Here is a 22,415-nt window from a genome sequence, read left to right on the forward strand (position 1 = left end):
GGAAGTACATTTTCTTTTGAAGTGTGGTCTGAGGACACCTAGAGGTCCCCCAAGGCCCTTTCTGAGTCAATGAAATCAAAATTATATTCCTGATATTAAAGATATTTTCAAAAATGTAAAAGAATTCCACTCTTCATTTTAAAAAAAAGTAATTTCTTTCATAAAAATATTTAGTTAGTTAATATATAAGTGGTTTAATATTGTTATTTTTACATGATTCAATAATATTCTATGAATGCATCAGGTTTTTTTACTTGAAGCTTTATTAAAGTTTATTATAAGATACACTACAAATATAAACAAAAGTCAAGAAAAATAGAGAGGAAATAGAAGAGTGCAAAAGACAACGTAAAAGAAAAAAAAGGTAGTGACTTCCAACTTTTTTTAGTGCAGTACAGTACAAGAAAAGTTACAATCTCATCCTTTTGCTTTACATTCCTCATTATTTCAAGCCACAAAGTCAATTTAGTTGTCAAAACCTAAAATTAAAGTTTTGATTTTTTTTTCCCATTTCAATCTCAAAATCCACAATCAATTTCCAGGTGGAAACAAAAGTAGATAAATTCTTCTCTGTATTTAAGACAGTGAGTTTTACCATCTCTGCCAACTACATCACTTTTACCATCCATTCTTGCATTGTGGATCAGTTTTTTGATTTTTAACACAGTAAATATGATAAATATAATCCAGATAAATAAAAACTCTTTTATGGCCCTTCATACTTTCTTAAAGTGGGAATGGATCCTGAGAGCAAAAGGGTTATTAAACATTGCTCTAGATCAGACATGTCAAACACAAGGCCTGGGGGCCAGATGCAGCCCGCGAAGTGGTTTCATGTGGCCCACGAAGCCATCCTGGAAACAGTGAGGGAACGGCCCCTGCTGCCTTGGCCCTAGCTGGCCGGGAGCTAATGCACCACCATCCAGCCCCCCCCCCCCACATGGCCTGAGAGGAACAGTGAGGCTCCTCCGTGGACCATGCCTTGGCACTTACCCTGGTCCCACCCCCTTCTGCCAGAGACCCTCAGATCTGTCCCACTCCTGCACAGGCCCCCACAGGCCCCCTTGACGCGAATGATGTAGAGCTGGCCACGCCTACCCAGTAAGCCACACCCACCCTGGCCACACCCATCCGCCCCCCCAAGGGCAACCGCAATGCTTATGCAGATTTATTCTTGAACGTTACAAGTCTGGGAAATATGCAGATTACGAATAGTTTTTATTATCATTTTTATTCTATCAGCCTGTCATAATGATAAAAGTAAAAGCATCTGTTTTCATGTATGTTTGTAATTTTTCTGATTTTTTTTCTTGTTACTGACCACCATGATGTCGATCAAGCATCCTGATAAATAGATAGAGGAATATAACAAAACTACAGAGTATTAGAAATGTAATGATTTATTACTTCTTGATGTACTTAAAAGAAGTTGATGTATTTGCAACTTCTTCTTTTTTTCATCGGTTCAATGATTAGGCTGCATTTCTGTCACTGTAATCCAAAACAGACAGATACCAGAAAATGAACATTGTGCCTGGTCTTGTAACAGTTGTGTAACTTTGTAATGTTCTAACCAGAAGAAGCAAAGATTGTTCATAGGTGAAATCAAGTGACTCTGGGCAGCTTACAATTCTAAAATTATAAAACAGTTAAAACAATTAAAAAACAATAAAACAGTAAAAACATTCAGAAAATATAAACAGCTAGTCAAGAATGAGTAATCAACTAATAGTAAAGCCAAATAACCAGGCCCTTAATACATTCTGAGCCCCAGGCCCGGGTACATAGCCAAATTTTTAAAGCCTCGCAAAAGGCTAACAGGGTTGGGGCAAATCTAATCTCCAAAGGGAGAATATTCTAGAAGGCAGGGGCTATAACAGAGAAGGCCCCATTTCTAGTTCCTGCCAGACAATATTTTTTGGCTGACAGGATCTGCTGCATGTCCAACCTGGATTGAACTGAACGGGGAGAAACTCTTGAAGACAGAAGTCCATCTTCATTGCAATTCTTTATTTATAAATAGTTTTTTTTCCTCCTGCCTTTCTTCTAGCTGCCAACTCAAAACATTTCTTTAGATCTTGTTAACTTAGATGTCAGTTCTTTGTTTTGTTTTAAGGGCTCCTTCTACAAGCACCACCTGTTCCCTAAGCATGGGCTGTTCCTCTCATTTCTGTCCTCATTTAAGGAATTCACCGTTGATGACTGATTTTGTAGTCACTGGAGATGATTCTTTCCCCCCTTCATTGCCACTGCATGTCTCTCACCTGGATGAGGAGCTGTGCTAAGCCCTCTCATCTAATGATCTTAGCTCAGGTGCAAAACATTGTGGTACATCAACAAACTTCATCTTCTCACAGTTTGAAAAATATATAGGTTAGGTAGCCCAATACCATGACTGTGTGATACATACACAATATACTGTAATATAAAAACTGTCCCCCTTTTGTACCACATTTTACAGATTTAATATTGATGTGTCTCTCATTTTAACTTCATCTTGGCAGTCTGTATATCTGAAAGTGACAGCATCTTAACTGGTCAGTTTAGATACCCGAATGGTTACTTACAAATGAAAGCTGAATCTTATAATTGATAACACCCAACAAATGGCATTGGGGCAGCTTCAGTACTGATATGTGTATTTCATGGAACAACAAGCAGTGCTTAACTTCTTACAGTAGCCATGAGATAAACTTTCATCAGTCATTTGAGGTAGACCATGTTGAGAAACAGATACCACAAAAATTAGAAGAACTCTATTTTATTGATATAGGCCAGGGGTGTCAAACTGCCGACCCGCGGGCCAGATGCATCATAGTGAAACCGTGCCCACCCCATTACCAGCAATGGCAAAAAAGTCACAATATGTCACAACACGTCACGTGACGTTGTGAGTTTGACACCCCTGATATAGGCTGTATTAATAGACTCTTGGAAGCCTGATAATGTTTCCCCTTCCCTCCTTCGTGTACAAAAGAGAGTCAAGGCAAGGCAACATTGACTGTATTTCTCACATCTTCCTTGTCTCTTTCGCTAAGTTCATGTTTACCTAACAGGGTAAAAGGGATGGCCCTTGTCTTCAGAGCCATCTCTGCATGAATCTATGTCTCTTCATCTTTTGGCAATGCCTCACACATTTTGGCTGTTCCCCTCCTGACCAGAATCTTGGCAAAGATCAATAAGAGTTTAATTATCTGCATTCTCATGGCAGTTGTAGTTTACCTTGTTGCTCTAGCTTTTCCATCTGGGGTACCATTCTGAGCTAACCTGGCATCTTCGTCCATCAGGGACGTGTCTTCCATTCATACTCTGATTTCCTCCATAATTGGAGTATTTGGTTCCCCAATGGCTCTGGGAAATGTGATATAACAAATTACTTCAGCCTTCTAAGTTGCTTTTTATATAACTAACTTGAAATCCTTTGATGATTTCACCTGGAAACAACAGGTTAATTCTACGCAGTGTCAAGTCCATCATATTTGGATTTCCTTTTACATGTGAAACTGCAATGCTTGTCTGTATTGTCAGTAAAGATATGATTTGTATCTATTTCCATCACTTTTCCTTTGGGTAGAATTTCTCCTGCATTATCTAGATGTAGCCAAAAGATTATTATAAATACAATCATTGTAAATGAACACTAAAAATCTTGGGTACACTGATATATTTTTAGAGATTTGCTTTACTGTAATTTATTGAAAAGCCACAGCTATCTGGATTCATTCATAACTCTAACCTATAAGTTGATAAACTGTGATGGATTCAGAAAGTACATGAAACCACAACAAATTGAATTACACTAAGGCTTAGTGTAACATAATCCTAGTCCATATGTCACATCATCATGATTGGATGCAGAAGTAGACCTAAAGAAAAGTGCTTATCTGTCCCTGACCTTTAATTTGTGCCTTCCACATGACTGCTAATTTTACAGGGAGTGGTTTTCTTGCTGACTTTTAAACATCAGGTATTTTCATTTAAATATAAATGACTGATTTCCTTCCTTCCTTCCTTCCTTCCTTCCTTCCTTCCTTCCTTCTGTTGTTTTCTTGCAGAAATTTTGTTACTCAAACTAGGTAACATCATCAGGGCTGATTGTAGGGTTTGTTCTCAGTTTATATTCCAGTGTCATTGCCCTAACTCTTAAAAAACATTTAATGCTAGAAAAACTCATTGTAATTTTAAGTGTTAGACAATAGATAATCAGTACTGGAAAAGATAAAGTAAGTGTTGTTCCAAGCTGCATATCCAATGAGTAGAAATGAACAGAGGAAAACCAAAAATAGATCCAAAGGATTAGAAAAATAAACATAAGCATTCCAGCAAAAGTCGAAAAGGTGTTGATCTGTTCTCTGCAAAGGAAAACTAATTTTTATGAGGTCAATACCACTGATTCCCTAAGTATTGGGTTCAAATTGACAGAAAACATAATACTCTTAAATTATGCAGACACCTAAAATGGGTGCAATGCACATGGATCAAAACAAAGATAAAATGAACATCAATTCCAACTAGATAGTTATTTATTTAAATTTTGAAAAAGAAAAAACAACAACCCAGACCCTTGAATTCTTCCTCTGGTTCATTTTACCTGGACTCTCTGTTTTCCTGGAATTCCTGCCTTTAACCCGGAGCTACAGGAGCATGACCTTAGCTTTCTGCTTCTCTCTGACCCAGCATCCTGCTTCTTGCTTTTCTCCTTTTCCCTAGAGAATTGCCTGTCCTCTTCCAAAAGAACAAAGCCACTCCTCCTGTGGCAGGAGGAGTTGAGGTCAGTCTGCACTTTGCTTACAAGCCAGAGATCATGCTTGAAAAAATACAAGCTCTGGGTACATCAAAGCCTCTGTGACATGAAGGGTTACGCTCACCATAAAGCCAGGTAAAGTAGGTAATGGTAGTCACCTCCATTAATTACTTAACATAATTTGAATTAATGTCCATATTAGTTTTAAGTAGCAATGGGCCTTTTTGAGAAGAAGTTTTGCAATTGTCATGCTGGAAACTCCCAACTATCGCAATGGAAATATTTCATATTTAAATTCCAGTTGATAATTTCTTATAAAGGAAGAACATTACACCGTGATCTCAGAATGAATAAAACAGGGTTAATGTAAATAGAAATGTTAATGTTTCGGACTTTCCCAACCTGAAAGCAGTCTAAGACCTTCAACTCCTAAAGTTTCCCAGCTACTGTGGCCATTGCTAACAGTTCTGGAAACTGAAACCCACATATTTGGAGCGTGCTTAGCATGGAAAGGGAGCTAGTTTAGTCTAGTGATTAAGGCACCAGACTAGAAAGTGGGAGACCTTGAGTTCAAGTCCCGCTTTAGCCATGAAAGCCAGACAGCTAAGAGTGACAGCCAGTCACTCACTCTCAGCCCAACTTACCTCACAGGGTTGTTGTTTGGAAAATAGGAGAAGGAAAGGTGATCAGATATGTTCACTGCCTTGAGTCATTTGTAAAGCTAACAAAGGCAAGATACAAATAAACAAATAGTCCTCAACTTATAACAATTCTTATAGTGACCGTTTGAAGTTACAACAGTACTGAAAAAAGTGACTTATGATCATTTTTCACACTTATGACCCTTGCAGCAATCCCTATGGTCATATGATTTGCATTTGGATGCTTGACAATTGGTTCATATTTATGACGGTTGCAGTGTCCCAGGATCATGTGATCATCTTTTGTGACCTGACAAGCAAAGTCAATGGAGAAGCCAGATTCACTTAACAACCGTGTTACTAACTTAACAACTGCAGTCATTCACTTAACAAATGTAGCAAGAAAGGTCGTAAAATGGGGCAAAATTCACAACAAATTTCTCACTTAGCAACATAGATTTTGGGCTCAATTGCGGTCGTAAATTGAGGACTACCTGTAAAGATTAGTGTGTTAATGTGAGATTTTAATTTGTAATGGAGAATTGTTCCTGGCTAAATGCAACATTATGCACATGAACTTCTCATGCAAAGGAAGCTCATTTCACTTCTTCTCTCCATGTCTCCAAGTATACTTCACAGTGTCTCTGAACTCTCTCAAGCAGATATGGAGATTTGAAGATGAATTGTAGAGAAGAAGGAAAAAATTATTTGCCAATGGAGTCTGTCTGTTCCACTGGCAGGACACTGTTGGATTATAAGCCCATAAGAAAAATATTTCAACATTATTTATTTTGCCCAGCTGCAGAGCTACCATTTTATAATCTCAAGTATTTTAAAATGTGTTCCCAATTACCTTGTGCATATTTAAAGGAATTAAATTGCCATCAAAGGGGTTTGCAAACTGTTTGATCTTACTGTGTCGAAAGATTCCTATCGGAACAAAGATAATTTTTGACTCTGCATATTGTTTCATTGTGAGATATGTTTCCTTTTGTCTGGATTGTGTGTTTTTTAAAAAACAAGGTCGATTAGTCTTTTTCATGTAATGACCTGTGATGTTGCCAGGAGACGTAACATGAGAATCAAGGACTGAGGGAACAGGACTGTGGTGTGGCCTGTATGGAGTTTCTGAACACAATTTGTAGCTGATGTTTTATAAGTTTTATGGCTCTGGGGTACAAGGGGGAAGATGGCAGGTGAAAGTGTTTTGTTCCACTGAACTTTGCTTAAAATGATGTGTCAGTATCATAAGCAGTACACATCAATCTCCATAAGCTAAATGTCAGGAAGCTGTTTCTGTGTAATCTAAAACTGTCCACCTTCAAATTATTAATGTAATTTCAGCATTATTTTTTCAGAAATAAGAATAATATGGAAAGGTTCAATCAAGTTGGACTATTTGTAAGTCTTTGACTTAGTATAAGTAACCCAATCCACCATGGTCCTAAAACAGGAACCCAATTGAGCTTCTATCCTACATGAATTTGAACCACATTTAGTATAGCTCTCAGTCAAATTCCAAAACTGTGAATTTCAATTAATTCTAATTATCAGGAGAACATGTCATTATAATTTATAAATCATAGTTTATCTTAACAATACTATACGAACCCAGATATCTTATTTTCTTATAAATCAGGTTAAAACATAGTATGGTTTGCGAATCCATTGGTTAAGCAATCATTTCTTGAATAAACTGCAATCAGCTAGATGAATGCAATAATATCATCCATAATTTACAAACTACAGTGACAGGTGCAACATAACATTCTGAGTCAAACTCAAACTACATTACAGTATGGCTTAGACCATGACACACTCGCTACTACTGTGGCCGCAGACTGTGGGGCTACTATGGCTCCCCTTGTGCCCCTTTTGACATTGGCCACTTCATGTTCTACCTCACTTTGTGTTATTTTTAAATTGTTTTAGTAAAACATTAGATCCTTTTACCATCTGAAATACTAGCCTTGACCAACATTTTTATTTCTGTTCTTCTACATACATAGATTCCATAGGTATTATTTGGAAATAAAAAGATGGGTAAATGCTTTATGGATTTGCACATTTAAAAGGTGAGTGATAAATGGAAGTATAGATACAGTGTCCATATTTTCTTGGAAAAAATAAAAAACAAACCTGAAAAAGTGGCAAATCTAAAAGAGTTTCATAAGAATAAAAATATATTATTGTTTATAATTTTGCTTTACAAAGGAAAATTCAAGAGAAAAACTAATAAAAACTTTAGAAAAAAGACATATTCAAATAAAAAATATTCAAAATCAAACAACATATGTAAATTCATGTTACATAGACAATTCAATTTCCATATTTTTTATATGAATGTGGAAACCTGTGCTTTAAATGGTACTCTTTGTATGATAAAAATTAAATGACCAAAATAAAAGACAAAAATGAGTTTTTGAAAAATAAATCTAAAGGACAGCTTTCTGGAATAAAGCCATTTATAATAAAAGACATAATGTATGGTCTTGGTAGCTATAGAGTACCTCGGAGGAGGTGCTGGTACGAAGTTTTAAGACATAATCTTGCTAGCTTGCCTCCTGTCGTTGGATGTTTTGTGAAGAGCTGTGCCGATAATGACAGTCATTTGTGAGAGTCACATTCTGAAACTTCTAAACTGTTCATCAGACTAAAAAAAGTTGAGCCCCCCTCTGATTAGCATGATATTTGAAGCTAGAAAAAAACAAACTATAGAACAATACAATAAAATCAAGCCAAGATATAATTGGCATGAAATACCAGTTTCTATTAAAAATATCTTGAGATGCATTGAATATATTTTGTAATGATAGGAATCTAATCTCTTTCCTGATCTGATTTGTCCATCTTCAAAAACAAGCATTTGTATATAATTGCAGAGTTCCAGAAGTTGCATTTGATTCCCTCTCAACATTTAAAATGGAGCCTGTGGGACATGATAAAAATACAATGCTTTTAATTTAACTTTGATGATTAAATACTTCTATCTCCAGTATTCTCCAAACCCAGAAGTAAACAGGATGATGCAATTGTCGGCTGCTGTTAAATACTAAAAGTCCTGGAGAAGTGAAGGATTCCAAGGAGCAGAAAAATCTATGAACACGTTGCTTAGTTCCAAGAACTTAATGTATTTTTCCAGTATTCAAAATCATTACCACTCTAGTGAATTCTTTGTAAATGGATAGCTTGAATATCATGGGAAGTTAGCCATATTACCAAATAATGGCAAGCTGTAAGAGTCTGTCTGTTCCTTAAAAATATTCATATCAGCAGTGCTGTTACATTTGGAGCCTGCTTTAAAAATGCTCCTGAAAAAGGCCTCTGTGGTTCACTCTGCAGTATCTTAAAATGGAAAGGATCAAAATCATCATCAAAATCATCCTATTCCCGTGATACTTGCTTTCTGGGGCCTGAATGACCCAGGCAGCCAACCTGCCATAAGGCTAACGGCTTGGGTCACAGTGTCACTGGTTTAGTTTTCGATGGCACAGTATGTCTTTGGATGAAGAAGTTTCCCATAAGACTCTGGTAATTTTCAAATTTCCATAGAGCTAAATATTAATGTGGCTGCAAATTGTTGCAGTGACTTCACAGACATGGTTTGCTTGTGGGACTGCAACATAAGCATTGTTCTTCTAGATTGGACCCTGGTCCATTTAGTCCAGCTCTCACGGTGGCCAACCAAATTGCATATATTTCCCACTACCTGGCCTTCTGAGGCAATCAGAAGAAGAAGAAAAAAGACAGCCTCAAAAACCAAGCAGCCAACATTCAGTTGAAGTGGGTTGACTCCCGTTCTAGCATAGGGCTTTTTTCTGCAAGCCAAAACGAAAAAAGGAGCAAGAAAAGTGTTTATAGTGGAATATTCTTTGTAGTGGAATGTCTGATTGGAAGAGAACTGCAATACTGTACAATAGGGATATAAGTTGAGGGCAGGGGGTGATGCATCTCTCATCTACTTTTGCTTGTGGCTGCCATAGAGAAGGAATGCCTAGAGTGGGCTCATTTTCACAGGGCCTCTCTAGGACTTTCTATCAATTTCAGGAGGATTTAAGAGTTTGATAAGCTTACTGTCATGTAATGGGAAATGAATTTAACTCTATGCAAGATTGGACCAAAGGCCAAATCTAATCTGCTTGGGTTTAATTAACTGGGTCAATTAACCTTTTTTTTAAAATTCTTACATTAATACTTTTCCTTGCTGACTCAGTTAAGCATGTTATGGGAATATAGTCATAGATAAGGAATGATCTGTTTTAATATACAGCCCTGAAAATATAATTGAGAATAGGTTGTCTGCTTTACTTGCTATTTTTCACTTTTAGAACAGCCATGTCTTTTAGTATTAGAAACAATTGACTTTATAACATATATACCAATGGATTCAGTTAATTTAAATTCTTGGAACAGAGGATGAATTAGAATATGGATAAAGAAGAGAAAGACAGATAGTTCTTCTGTACATTAAAATGTTTCTTCATACTATGGAAAATTCATAGGCAGATGACACAACTATAACAAAGTTATTAGGGGGTTAGATTTTCTCCAGAAAAAAAGTGTGGATATATGGGGTTTGCTGAACTGGAAGCACTGTGTTCTATAACTGAGAACTAAACAATTTTTATTGAGACCATTTTATTAAAACTAAAATACATTCTTTAAAATCAACATTAAAATATGATTTTTTGCTTTTTCAGTGTACTGTCAGGAATAAATTAAGGCAATTAATCTATACCTTCTAACATATATATTTTCTGAAGTTAATGTATCATTGACATTTCTGACTGGACTAGATAGAGGCAACATACTATCTGTTGAAGAGCCTTCATTATTCCTGTTTCAGGCTTTCTGTATGCCCACTATTACATTAAGAGAAGACTTTGTAATTCCTTCTTTATGTCCATAGATATGACAGAGTACTGTCTTCTCTGCTTTTTAAAGTTAGCCTGGAAGAAAAGCAGCATAGAAAAATGGATGATCCCCCTCACAAACACACACTCCCCAGTTTAATGAAAGGAACAGTCTACTGTAAATCTTTGTCATTTTAAAATATTTTATTTCATCACTGATATCCTTATAAATGGAGTTGCCTCTTACAATCAATATTACCTTAGGTTATGAAAGTTTTTGTAATTTGAAGTACAACTTTGGGGGTACTTAGCCTCTTTGGCTAACATGTGGTCAACATTATATTCTTGTTGTGGTTTTAAGAAAGGTTTTGTTTAATTATCTGCACGCCGTTTTAAAATCCTGGGTGCAAAGGCAGAGGTAACTTGAACAATATGTAAATAGATTTTCTTTGTATGGGAATTTAACAGATGTGGTGCTATCGGGGATATTTGGAGGATTTCTTGCTTGTCTCATTTGACCATTGTAATAAAAGTGGCTTGTCTAGTGAATGACATGTTCCACCTGAAGTATATCATGCAGAACTCTGCTGGCATTCTTCTCTGGGTTTTGATCCTTTCTGAATGAGCTGCTTGATTGTTTTGGGGTTGGATATTGTAAGAAAACTCTATCAAGGCAGTTCTTTCAGTAAGCCCATTGCAATCTCACAGCTCAAAGGACTTAATTTTAAAGAAACTAACTAAGAATTAGCTGCTTTTGGACAAACATGCTTTCTAGTGTTCCTTCATGAATTACTGCGCACATGACCTCACTGAAGTTATTTAAGTTGCATGTCAATAGTTGCAGAGAGGCGGCTTTATTTCTCGTATGTCATTCATCTAACTATAATTATTTTAGAGCAAATATTCTGTAGTTAGTTTAAAATCAGTACCATTGAGGAACAATATTAGAAGATCGACTATTTACCTCTATTTGCACATGGCTCAGCAAGCGGTCACTGTCTGTGTTCATACCTTGTGTTTAGGATTATTGGATTTTGGCTGCTGAATTCTGGATGACAAATAGATGGCAATAAAGAGTACAAATTTTCTGTATTCTACTGCTGCCACCTAGTGGTCATCCGGATTTTTACAGCCCAGATCTGGTAACCCTAATCGTCATGCTAAACCCTAAAATAAGGCTTACAAATTGCAATGTGCTAGGTCAGTAAACAAATTATTACGGTAATAGCTAACTAAATGGGTATGATGTACAGTAAATTTTTAGAAGTGCTGAACACTAGAATAGTAAAAGGCTTAAAGCCTTTTGATTTATCTTGTTGTAAGAGGAAAAGCAGAGCAACAAGGATTGATATATCTTCTCCTGCTCACCAGAGATCAAGCCTGAGAAACTTTTAATCGAGATTCTATGGAGATTTTCAGTTGTCTCAGCCAACATTATGGAGATTATTATAGTTCATCAACAGTCGATCAGATGTTCAGAGTGGATTTGGCATTTTTATCCACCAATTGAGTACTTCCCATATTATTATTGTTGTTATTGTTATTTTTGTATTAGTAGATTTGGAACAGCTGATCGGCGCAGAGAAACAGCGGGGAGTTTAAAACCTGCCTGTGAACTGACTATGCATGCTCATCGTGCCGGATGCTGGTTAGGTGGGTGGGGGTTGGGGCCGGCTGGGAGGCGTCTCCCAGCGCTGACTTTGTTTGCTGTAAGCTTGGAACTCGCATGCCAGAACGTCTTATACAAGGATGCGTCTTATAGATGGAAAAATACAGTACTTTGGAGTTTACATGAATGCAAGTAGTGCACCGCTTACTGTATGTTATTCATTAAACCCTATATAGCAATTGCATTGTCCAATGACTATTTGCAGTGATGAAGAAGTAACTTTGTGATCAGTCCTTGTATTTATGATCTTCACAGGTCTGTAAAGCAAAGGAAAGTTGAAGTAAGATCAGTCACGGTTTCACTTAATGACCACTTCTCTTGATGACCAAGTTTCCAATCCCAATTGTACTGGCTAAACGAGGATTATCTGTATGTCTTTTTCCATGTAGACTTGAAACAAGATGCCACGGCTTTAAGGAGTTGATTCATAACATGATTCTTAAATTTCATAACTTTTTTCTGAAGCTCGAAAAGATAGGCTTGTTTAATGAATAGCAGAGAGCTGCTGCTATTCTAAAGCACTTCTGCCAAACTATTTTTGACATTTGCACAGGCCTGATAGTAAAATAGTTGCTTCTGATAATATATATATTGAGTATTATATGTTTGGTGATTGTAATCCATCTAGCCTGAAAAAGTTGTATTAAGCATAATGTTAATACTGGTAAAATTTATTTATTTATTTTCATTTATTTATAATTTAATTTGTATCCCGCCCTTCTCCTCACCGGACTCAGGGCGGCTAACAGCCTTATAAAACCACAATACAATAAATATCCATATTAATTTAGAAACTAACTTATTTTCAGAGGAGTGTCATATCAGCCCTTTTAGAATTCGTTCTGCTGGATGCACTATGCACCCAATATCTGTTAACATGAATTTTTACAATACTTTGATAAGCAATAAGAATTTTGGGAGTCCTTGGTATTCTCTGAGATTGGTTGTTTGCAGATGTTTCATTACTCAACTAGATAACATCATCAGTGTAAATGAATGTGAGTTTTGCTCCCTGTTTATATACAGAAGCTTGCCCTGCCAGTATTTGTGTAGGTGTGGTTTTCTCCCGATAGTTCCTTGATTAGGGTACTGTTTTCTGCTTAATTGTTTGTCTAGTGTTAATCCTTGCTATCTGGGTGTAGGCTGCAAATAGGTGGTCAATATGTCCACCCACCCACTATCTACCACAAAACACAATATCCCTCAGAAAGATCTCATCTAGACTATAGACAATTTTAATCTGTTTTAGAAGCAGCATTTAAAATAACAGGACTTGTCACAGAGGTTCAGAAAAAGATAAGGCAGACAATCATACCACAGATTAGAAGAATGCAGAATCAGAGTCAAAGCAGATGACAGAGCAGCCCTCAAAAAATTTAAGAACCAATAAATCAGATATCCATGGGAATCAACATTCTGAGAACTCAAAGCAGAGACCATAATGCAGCATCTACAAACTACGGCACTCCCACAAATGCAATCAAAAGCATGGGTCAGGTATGTAGACAATACCCTTATGATAATAAAAAGGGAGCAATTAGAGAAGATACATGAAACAAGGAACAATAACTTCAGAGCAATAATATTCACAAGGGGAGAAGAAAACAACCACACATTAATCTTCCTGGAGCTCCTAATTAATAAGAGGAAATGGCAGTAAATTGGAAATGCAAGTGTGTTGAAAAACCCACCCTAACCGAGTCCTCCATTATCAAAGTATCAACCAACCTCCTCAGGAGGAGGTGTGTGAGAACATTATTCAGACGAGGACAAATGCACTGCAGTAATTCAGAACATGAGAAAAAGAAAAGAGACCACCTATGAAGTACAATATCTTCCAACAAAATTGATACCTACACAGCGTTATTTAAAAAGTGCCTTACAACTCAACCCACCACAGCAAACCAAGATGTAAGCTATGTAAAGAGCAACACTATATACATAAAATTTCAAAAACATTCAATGGATTATTGCATACAGCATCACCACGGCACACAAACCAAATAAAACCAGATAAAACATTTTAAGTGACTCAAAAGACCTGGTAGCCCAAGAAGAAAAACAGGAGCAATTTACAACATGTAATGTAAAAGTGCACCCATGAACACCAACTAGTAGTCCAAAATGTGGTGAAAACTTAATTTCACAACACATGGACAAACATAGTTTCAACTGAAAAATTGTGAGAGTTATGGAAAAAACTAAATCTAAAAACACTAGAGAATTCCTGGAAGCTTGGCATTCAGACAAATCAGCCATCAACAGACACATAGATAATAAAAATAGTAAAGAAGGAAAACAAAAAGACCACAACACATCCTCTCCAGCAGCCAACACCTCACCCCACCAATACTGACAAGGGAAAGAGCATACCTCACAGCCATTTTCACTGTTGATGTTACTTAGTCAGATAATGAATCGTCTTCAAACAATCAATCAAGCTCAGAGTCAGCTCTTAGTGACATATATTCTGTTCTATTGCAGAATAGGAAGAAAGATTTTATTGCAAACTACGCAAACTTAGAGTGAGTAGAATAATGACAGGCAAGAAACCAAATTTCACTCGCTAAGTTCACACAGCATATACTGAACTACCAATTATCCAATCACATTTTACTCAAGTATGTTGTTTGGGTGTGTGTGTGTTCCCTCCCCCAGTTTATTATCTAAACCCAGAAAATGAGATTGAACAAGCCACAACTAAGTGAATGATAAATTGTTTTACAAACACTGAGGAATGATAATCCAGTCTTTCTTCCTTATAATCCAATTCTAGAAAGATGGTGATAAATAGAAAAATGTTGGATTGAAAACTGAGACACAAATAAAAACATGACCAGGAAGAGGTTTATTTAATTTAATTACAAAAATTAAAAACTTGAGGAAATGTGTTGATATTTTCTTTATTTAAAAGATTGTTAGAACAGAAGGAAAAATTGCTTCTGTTTTCCACTGTGGAAAAGACAGCAGCAATGAGCTTCAAGTACACATGGTTATGCTTAAGTTACATATTAAACATATCCTGTTGATAAGAAGAGCTCAGCTATTTAAGAACTTCTTAGCTTAGGGGAGTGGAATCTTTTTGAGGAGTTGGAAGCAACCTAGCCAAGATGCCTGAGCGGTAGTTTGGATCTTCATTTTTCAGAGCATGGATTGATTTTTTTTTTTTTGCAGGGTCGTGGTGCTATAAAGCTGGAAAGAATTAGTTTGTCTGAAAATCTCTTATTTTTGTGTGAAAACGAGTTTGATTTTTGTGTATTTTCATATATGTGAATATTTTTCAGAAGTTACAAATAAGTAAGATTAATCCAAGAAAGAAGATGTTGGTATGACTCCACTATTTGAAATGGATTTTAGGCTGGGAGCCAGAGAAGGTATACTTTATTGTTTCCTGATGATTCAGTTAATGAGTTTGGAAAGGTGTAATCTGCATTATCATGGTTTATTAGAGAAACCAAACAATATAGTAAGCTATAAATCATAAGTCACAGCATTATAAAGTCTGCCTATTTGACGGGTTTCATCAATATCTTGGAAGACCAACAAATTAGATTCACTTAAAATTGGTTAAATTCAGCAATGCCAAATCTTCATAAAATATTTAAAGAAAACCAGTTTTATGAAGTAGAGAAGGCAGAAGAAACAATTTGGTTTTTTTGTATAATATAGTATACTCAGTCTTGCCATGGGGGTCTCTCCAAGTGAATCTAATGTACTGGAAGGTACAAAAAGAAGTATTATTTTTAAACAAACGAAATGAGACCCAGATGTTTTGTATCTGCAGGTGGCCTGTGAACAAGGGATTTGTGTACATTTACCCTGTGCGTAAATTCTTTGAAATAAGGGATTAAAACATTAACATGTTTGATGCCTAACTAAAAGAGAGTTTGGTTTTCTGCATAGTGGGACAGATTTGATTCCAGAAACAAAGAAGAAAGCTAAGATGGAATTTGGAATTTGTCCATACAAATGTTATATGCCATGCTGGACAAATCAGTTAAGGCTTTGTTGGCACGCCTAGAGCGAAAGTGGGTAGAGCCAAAGATTTGGGATTTATTTATTAGGGCTATTTCCAATTATGGAATATGATTGGAAATGACAGGTTTGACTTATTTCAGTACTTCTGGGCCTTTTAACTGTCTGATAAAAAAAAGTATTTTGATGAAAGAAGCTGCATATGCCAACATTTTTTCTCTTTACATACCTATTAAAGAAAAAGGTGGGGGCTTTTTTGTATATCTGATCTGGAAATTCTGTAATATGATGGATTCCTTCTTGGCATCAGAAGTATTTCATTGTAATCAGAATTATTTCCATTTGTGACTACGGAAGTGTACAGAAAACATTTTCTGCCTTTTTTATTTGTGCATGAGGAAACCTCTCAGTTCAATTAGTCTTAGTCTGATTCTACATTTTATGCTTTTTATAATTTTTAAAATATGCTTAGCTTTTAGTATTTTATACATGAGAATGTAAACACTCCAAGGCTCATTTCATTTATTGTAGCAATTTGTATAATTTTTGAGGATTGTTTTTGGAACCAGGCAGGTAATTCATAATTTACAGTGCTTGTTTTCAGTGCCTTTCCTAGTTTTGTACTATACTTCTAGTCATCGGGACATTTTAAGTATTAAATTTTGCAATATTGAGTGTTATCATTGCCTAAATAAAATTTGGGAGTTTTGGGTGAAGAAGCTCTTCTAATAGCTTCATAAGAGAGTGTTGTTTGTATTATCAAAATACATTCTTGCCCTGACAAATTTCTACTGTATGTACCACATGGGTATTGTGTTTGTCTCAGCTTTCCCTATAATCAAATGATTTACAGAGTATCAGAATATAGATTTATACTTGGGCTCATAAAACCTCAAAGGAAACGGAAAATCCCATTTTTAAAAAACTTTTCTCTTTAACTTTTTATGGTAGAGCCATAAAAGTCCTCGTTGACTTGCTGCTTTCGGTTACTCACATTCTGTTAACTTTACCCAAATACTTTCAAGATTCTCTCAGGAGCAGACAGCTATTATCAGGACATAACCAGGCCTAATGATGACTGAACCCAAGAATTCTCCAGTGATTAATTCTCTGTTTTTACGTCTCATTACTTCTATTTATTCCCATCCATTCTCACTATTCCTCTTTGGTTAGAAAACAGTTTTGAAATATATGAGGAATCTAATGTATGCTGCTAATGAACATGTTCAATATGCAGAAAGTATGCTTTTATAATCTTTGATGGAGACTGCTTTCTTTTAATTGGGAATAATGGGTCTCTCAGACACAGAATTTTGATTTGGAAAGAAAATAATCTCTGGGCAATTTTAATTGGACGTGCAATCACAAGAACTCAGAGTTAGGCATTACAGATAGTCCTCGACTTAAAACGGTTTGTTTATTGACCGTTCGAAGTTATGACAACACTGAAAAAAAGTGACTTACGACCAGTTTTTACACTTATGACCATTGCAGCATCCCCATGGTCATATGATCAAAATTCAGATACTTGGCAACTGACTCATATTTATGGTGGTTGCAGTGTCCCGGGGTCACGTGATCCCCTTTTGTGACCTTGTGACAAGCAAAGTCAAATGGTGAGGCCAGATTCACTTAACAGCCGTGGTACTAATTTAACAATGGCAGTGATTCACTTAACAATTGTGGCAAGAAAAGTCATAAAATGGGACAAAACTCACTTAACAAATGTCTTACTTAGCAACAGAAATTTTGGGCTCAGTTGTGGTCATCAGCCAGGTAGTCTTTTTATTTATTTATTTATTTATTTATTTATTTATTTACAGCATCAGCATGTGGAAAACCACAGTTATAGTTATTTCATAAATGAGAAATTTTGCCCATTACAGAGATTTAAAAGGAAACTGCAGCAATCCAGTAAAGCTGCAAATTATATATATGATATTTTATGTAACAGTGTTCAAATATCTAATAGATTTGAACAGTGTTCAAATATGAGATAGATTGACCCCTCTCTTCACCATGAAGAGAGGGGTCAATCTATTCTCCAAAGAACCCGAAAGCAGGGCAAGAAGCAGTGGGTGGAAACTAATCAAGGGAAGATCCAATCTAGAATCACTAATCAAGGGAAGATCCAATCTAGAATCAAGGAGGAATTAAAACAATTAGTTCTAATTGTTGGAACAATTAATTAATGGAATGAATTGTGTCCAGAAGTTGTGGGTATTCCAATATTGGAGGTTTTTAAGAATAGATTGGACAATCATTTTTCTAAAATGGTATAGGGTTTCCTGCCTAAGCAGCAGGTTGGACTAGAAAACCTCCAAGGTCTCTATTTCCAACCCTGTTATTCTGTGTCCACCTTTTTTATCAGTACAAAGCTAACCTTAAGTCTTGTCCAATATTAAAATCTCAAAAGAAGAAACCTATTCATGTTGTTCCTCAACAGTCCGCCTCTCACATCTATCCTATGGTGTTAGTGGAAACATCTGGATTAGTTTTGGTTGCTTAAAGCCCATTAGAAAGCTGTGCTTTACTAGAATCCTGACCATTCATGAAAATAATGTTTAGCAGCCTGAAGGAGAATGAAGAATATAAAACAGATTAAAAAAATTTGTTGGTGGAAAGGGAGGAGTAATAATTAGTTCCATAAAGTTTTTAAAAGTAAACATACAACTTAATTTATTGAAATAGAGACATTGAATGGAAATACATAATGGCATTTTGCTACACAAAATAAATTAATTGGTGGAGGTCTACCAGCTAGCTTAATCCAAAAATTTATTCTGAATGCATTCTTATCAATTAAACAACACTGTATTTAGGAAAGTATTGTTCTGTGTTGGATTTTCAGAAGTTTTGGTTCATCGTTTTTAGAAAACCTTTTTGCATTTCTCTCTCTCTCTCTTTAGGAATAAAATAAGTTTACAACAAATAGGTTGTGCTGATCGGGATTTGTTTTCCCACCAGAGGAAATGCTTGCTCTGTCTTCTTCTTCCCAGCTCCTGCTTGGTGTTTCACGCATCACTTAAAAACATCTTCCCACACAGTCCCTCGACCTTTCCAATTCAATAGCATGCTGCTGTGATCTTTTCTGTTGGGAAAAGCATACAAATTCAGTTTGCCTGCAATGCTGCTTTCACCAAAATTGCTAAAATATTGTCTTCAGAAGGTCTGCTCTGATAAAGGAGTTTGACCAACAGCCTTGGAATTTTCTGGAAATCCTCAGTCCATATATTGTACTAACCAAATGTGATCTTGTTTAATTTCTGGAATTTGGCTCGGAAATAGGTGATACTCTCTGCTGAAGCCAAAATAATAAAACCTATATTAAATACTTTCTTCCCATTAAGTAAGGCAAGGTATTTATATCCAGAACCTATGTACAACCCATTTCATACAGATATTTCATGTATCTGGGTCCGTGATGACTATTTCTTTATACCAACCACCCGTACATTGATGCATGATGCTATATAACACCAATCGTACTTACACAAACAACTTTCTTCATTATAAAACAAGCACAAAGACAAACAAACAAACAAATAAATAAATAAAACATAGATTTTATTATGCTGAGCTGTGCTTCGTATAAAGCAGATCTCCAGATTATATGAAAGGGTGTTAGAAATATTCAAGATAAAATCCTGGAAAGGAAATACTGTACATATGAACCATTTAAAAGTAGAATCTTGGAGTAACAGCAGCCAGATTTATTGATGCTCCCATTTTTACTAACTCCTGTAGAAAAATTGTTTGTTAGAACTGAGATTGGTTATTACAAATATACACTATCCTTTGCAACTTATTTTTGAGTGTTTCCAAAACTTTCTATAGCAATATTTTAAGAATAAAAGAATACTGAATATAACTAGGGAGTTCCTTTCTTGCCTATGCTCACCCAAAGCTGTTAAACTGATGATGAAAATCCCATGAACAAGGAACAGTAAAGAAGAACAGTAAAGAAGGGAAATTAAACTACCTTTTAAACAGAGTTTTAAAAGATGGTGCAGATTATTCTTATCAGTAGCTCAGTATCTTACCCAGTATATTTAAATTTGCTATTAATTTATGTATTGTTTATGTATTTATTTATGTGGTTTTCTTCATTATAGTACCACCCCATCTTTCTCTTTAATTACACAAACACAATAACACAATTTACAATAAACAGTGTATAGCTCATAATATACTAAATAGTGAAAATATGATACAAAAGAAAAAGTGAGATTCAGATATTGTACAAAAACAGACAAAATCATATCAAACAAAACACTCTTAATCCAAGATGTGGGAGAACAACCAGGTCTTCACGCTTCATAGGTGGGAGGCACATAAAATTTCAAGGTGATCTCAGTCCAGAGGGCAGGTGCCCCCAAAGAGAAGGCATACTTTCGGCATCCCAACAAATAGCAATGCTTAATCGAAGGAATTTGGAACACATCAACCTTGTTGGCTTATAGTGACTGGGCAGATATCAGGGTCCCTTACATAGCCTTGACCTGTGCCATGTTGGGCTATATAAGTGCTAACCAGTACCTCAAGTCATACCTGGAAGATACTAGCCAGTAGTTTAGTTCTCAAAGCACAGATGTCACATGGTCATATTGAGGTATGCCCATCACTGCCTGCAGTACTGCATTCTGAACCATCCAAGTAGATTTCAAAGGTATCCCCATGTGCATCATATTGCAGTAGACAAGCTGTGATGTGACTAGGGCAGGGGTAGGCAACCTTGGCTCTTTTATGACTCATGGACTTCAACTCCCAGAATTCCTGAGCCAGCTAACCCTGGACTAGGGCATCAGTGACTTATTGAAGTAAGTGCTATGAATAGCATGTGGTTTTACACAATCATGAATTGTATTGTATGATACAACAACCATGATGTAAACTTAATGTGACTTAGGCCTAGGCCAGGGGTAGACAACCTCAGCTCTTTTATGACTCATGGACTTCAACTCCCAGAATTCCTGAGCCAGCATAGCTGGCTCAGGAATTCTGGGAGTTGAAGTCCATGAGTCATAAAAGAGCCGAGGTTGCCTACCCCTGGTCTAGGCTCCTAAAAGTGTCATTACTAACATCAAGACTAGCCAGACACATTTCCAGATATTATTGCCACAGTTGTCCACTACGGGATCATTGTTGCTTGTTATTGGAATGGGCTGTTAGACAACTTTATTTGTCAAAAATCCAAGAAACAAAGCCACTCCAATCTGAGCCATGGAAATTGTGTAAACATAGAGTGAGAGCCAATATTGTACTTGTACTTTCTGCAGAAAAAACTTTTTTTCCCTCTGTCTTTTGATTCTTTTTTCACTTTTTCATTTTTCCTTCTTTCCTTCCTTCCTTCCTTCCTTCCTTCCTTCCTTCCTTCCTTCCTTCCTTCCTTCCTTCCTTCCTTCCTTCCTTCCTTCTTCTTTATTAGTTTGTGTTAGTTTTTATATTCTTTGCAAGACCTTTAATAAAATCTATTTTAAAAATGGACAAAAAAATACCCATGGAAAATTCAGCTGCCTGCTGGACATTATATAGCTTATATTGGAGGACAAAAACCTTGGAAAAAACCTTGAGTTCCACTAAACTTTCTAGAAGAAATCCTAGAGAATAAAACAAGAAGGCTGGAGGAACTGGAACAGAGGACTTCATCCATTTTCTGTAGCATCTGAATAACAACATTTCACAAGCTAGTAACAATATTCCCTTGTTGCTAATGTTGAAATAAGATATCAGCAACCTATTCAGCTGTCAATGGAGTTTCCCATTCGACAATTGGCATAGTCTAGACCAGGGGTAGGCAACCTTGGCTCTTTTATGACTCGCGGACTTCAACTCCCAGAATTGCTGAGCCAGCACAGCTGGCTCAGGAATTCTGGGAGTTGAAGTCCGCGAGTCATAAAAGACCCAAGGTTGCCTACCCCTGGTCTAGACTAGAGCATGAAACTAGGTAACCTTTTTAGTAAAGGAGAACACCAAGTTTCCAAGATTAACGTCAGTCATCTCTCACATAGATCTTCTTTAAATAGACTTAATATCAAGAAATTTGGGGTTAAGCCACAGAGTGCTAAAGTAGTATTTTTTTGCATGTCAGGTACGATTATACGGGGAAAGAGAGAAACACACATGTCAGGAGTATTAATAATTTTTTTAATAAGAAAGTAATTTTGAGGCTGTTATTTGTATGACAGAAGAATAAAGACAAGCCTTATTTAGGAAACAACTTGATGTTGGAAAACCATGAGTTAAACGCCTTATGTCTGTCCATTGCTAAAACAGTGTGCCTTCCCTGCCGTGGAAAGAGACTGAATCTCAACAGGTAAATTATCTGAATGTCTCAGGCCAGACTCAGAAGAGAAAGAGGACTGAACTGGGAGAGGAAGGAAGTGATGAAACCCCAAGAATATCAGTTTAAACCATTTTGATACCTAAGACATATGTAGTTTTGAGAAAGTCATTTATAATGGGGAAAAAATGACAGAGAGAGGTTGACTATTCTTTCTCCAGTGATGGAGTTCCAAACTCAGTAGGGTCAC

The sequence above is a fragment of the Protobothrops mucrosquamatus genome, unplaced genomic scaffold (genome assembly GCF_001527695.2).
Source record: "Protobothrops mucrosquamatus isolate PMUCROS unplaced genomic scaffold, P.Mucros_1.0 scaffold606, whole genome shotgun sequence".
NCBI classification, from domain to species: domain Eukaryota; kingdom Metazoa; phylum Chordata; class Lepidosauria; order Squamata; family Viperidae; genus Protobothrops; species Protobothrops mucrosquamatus.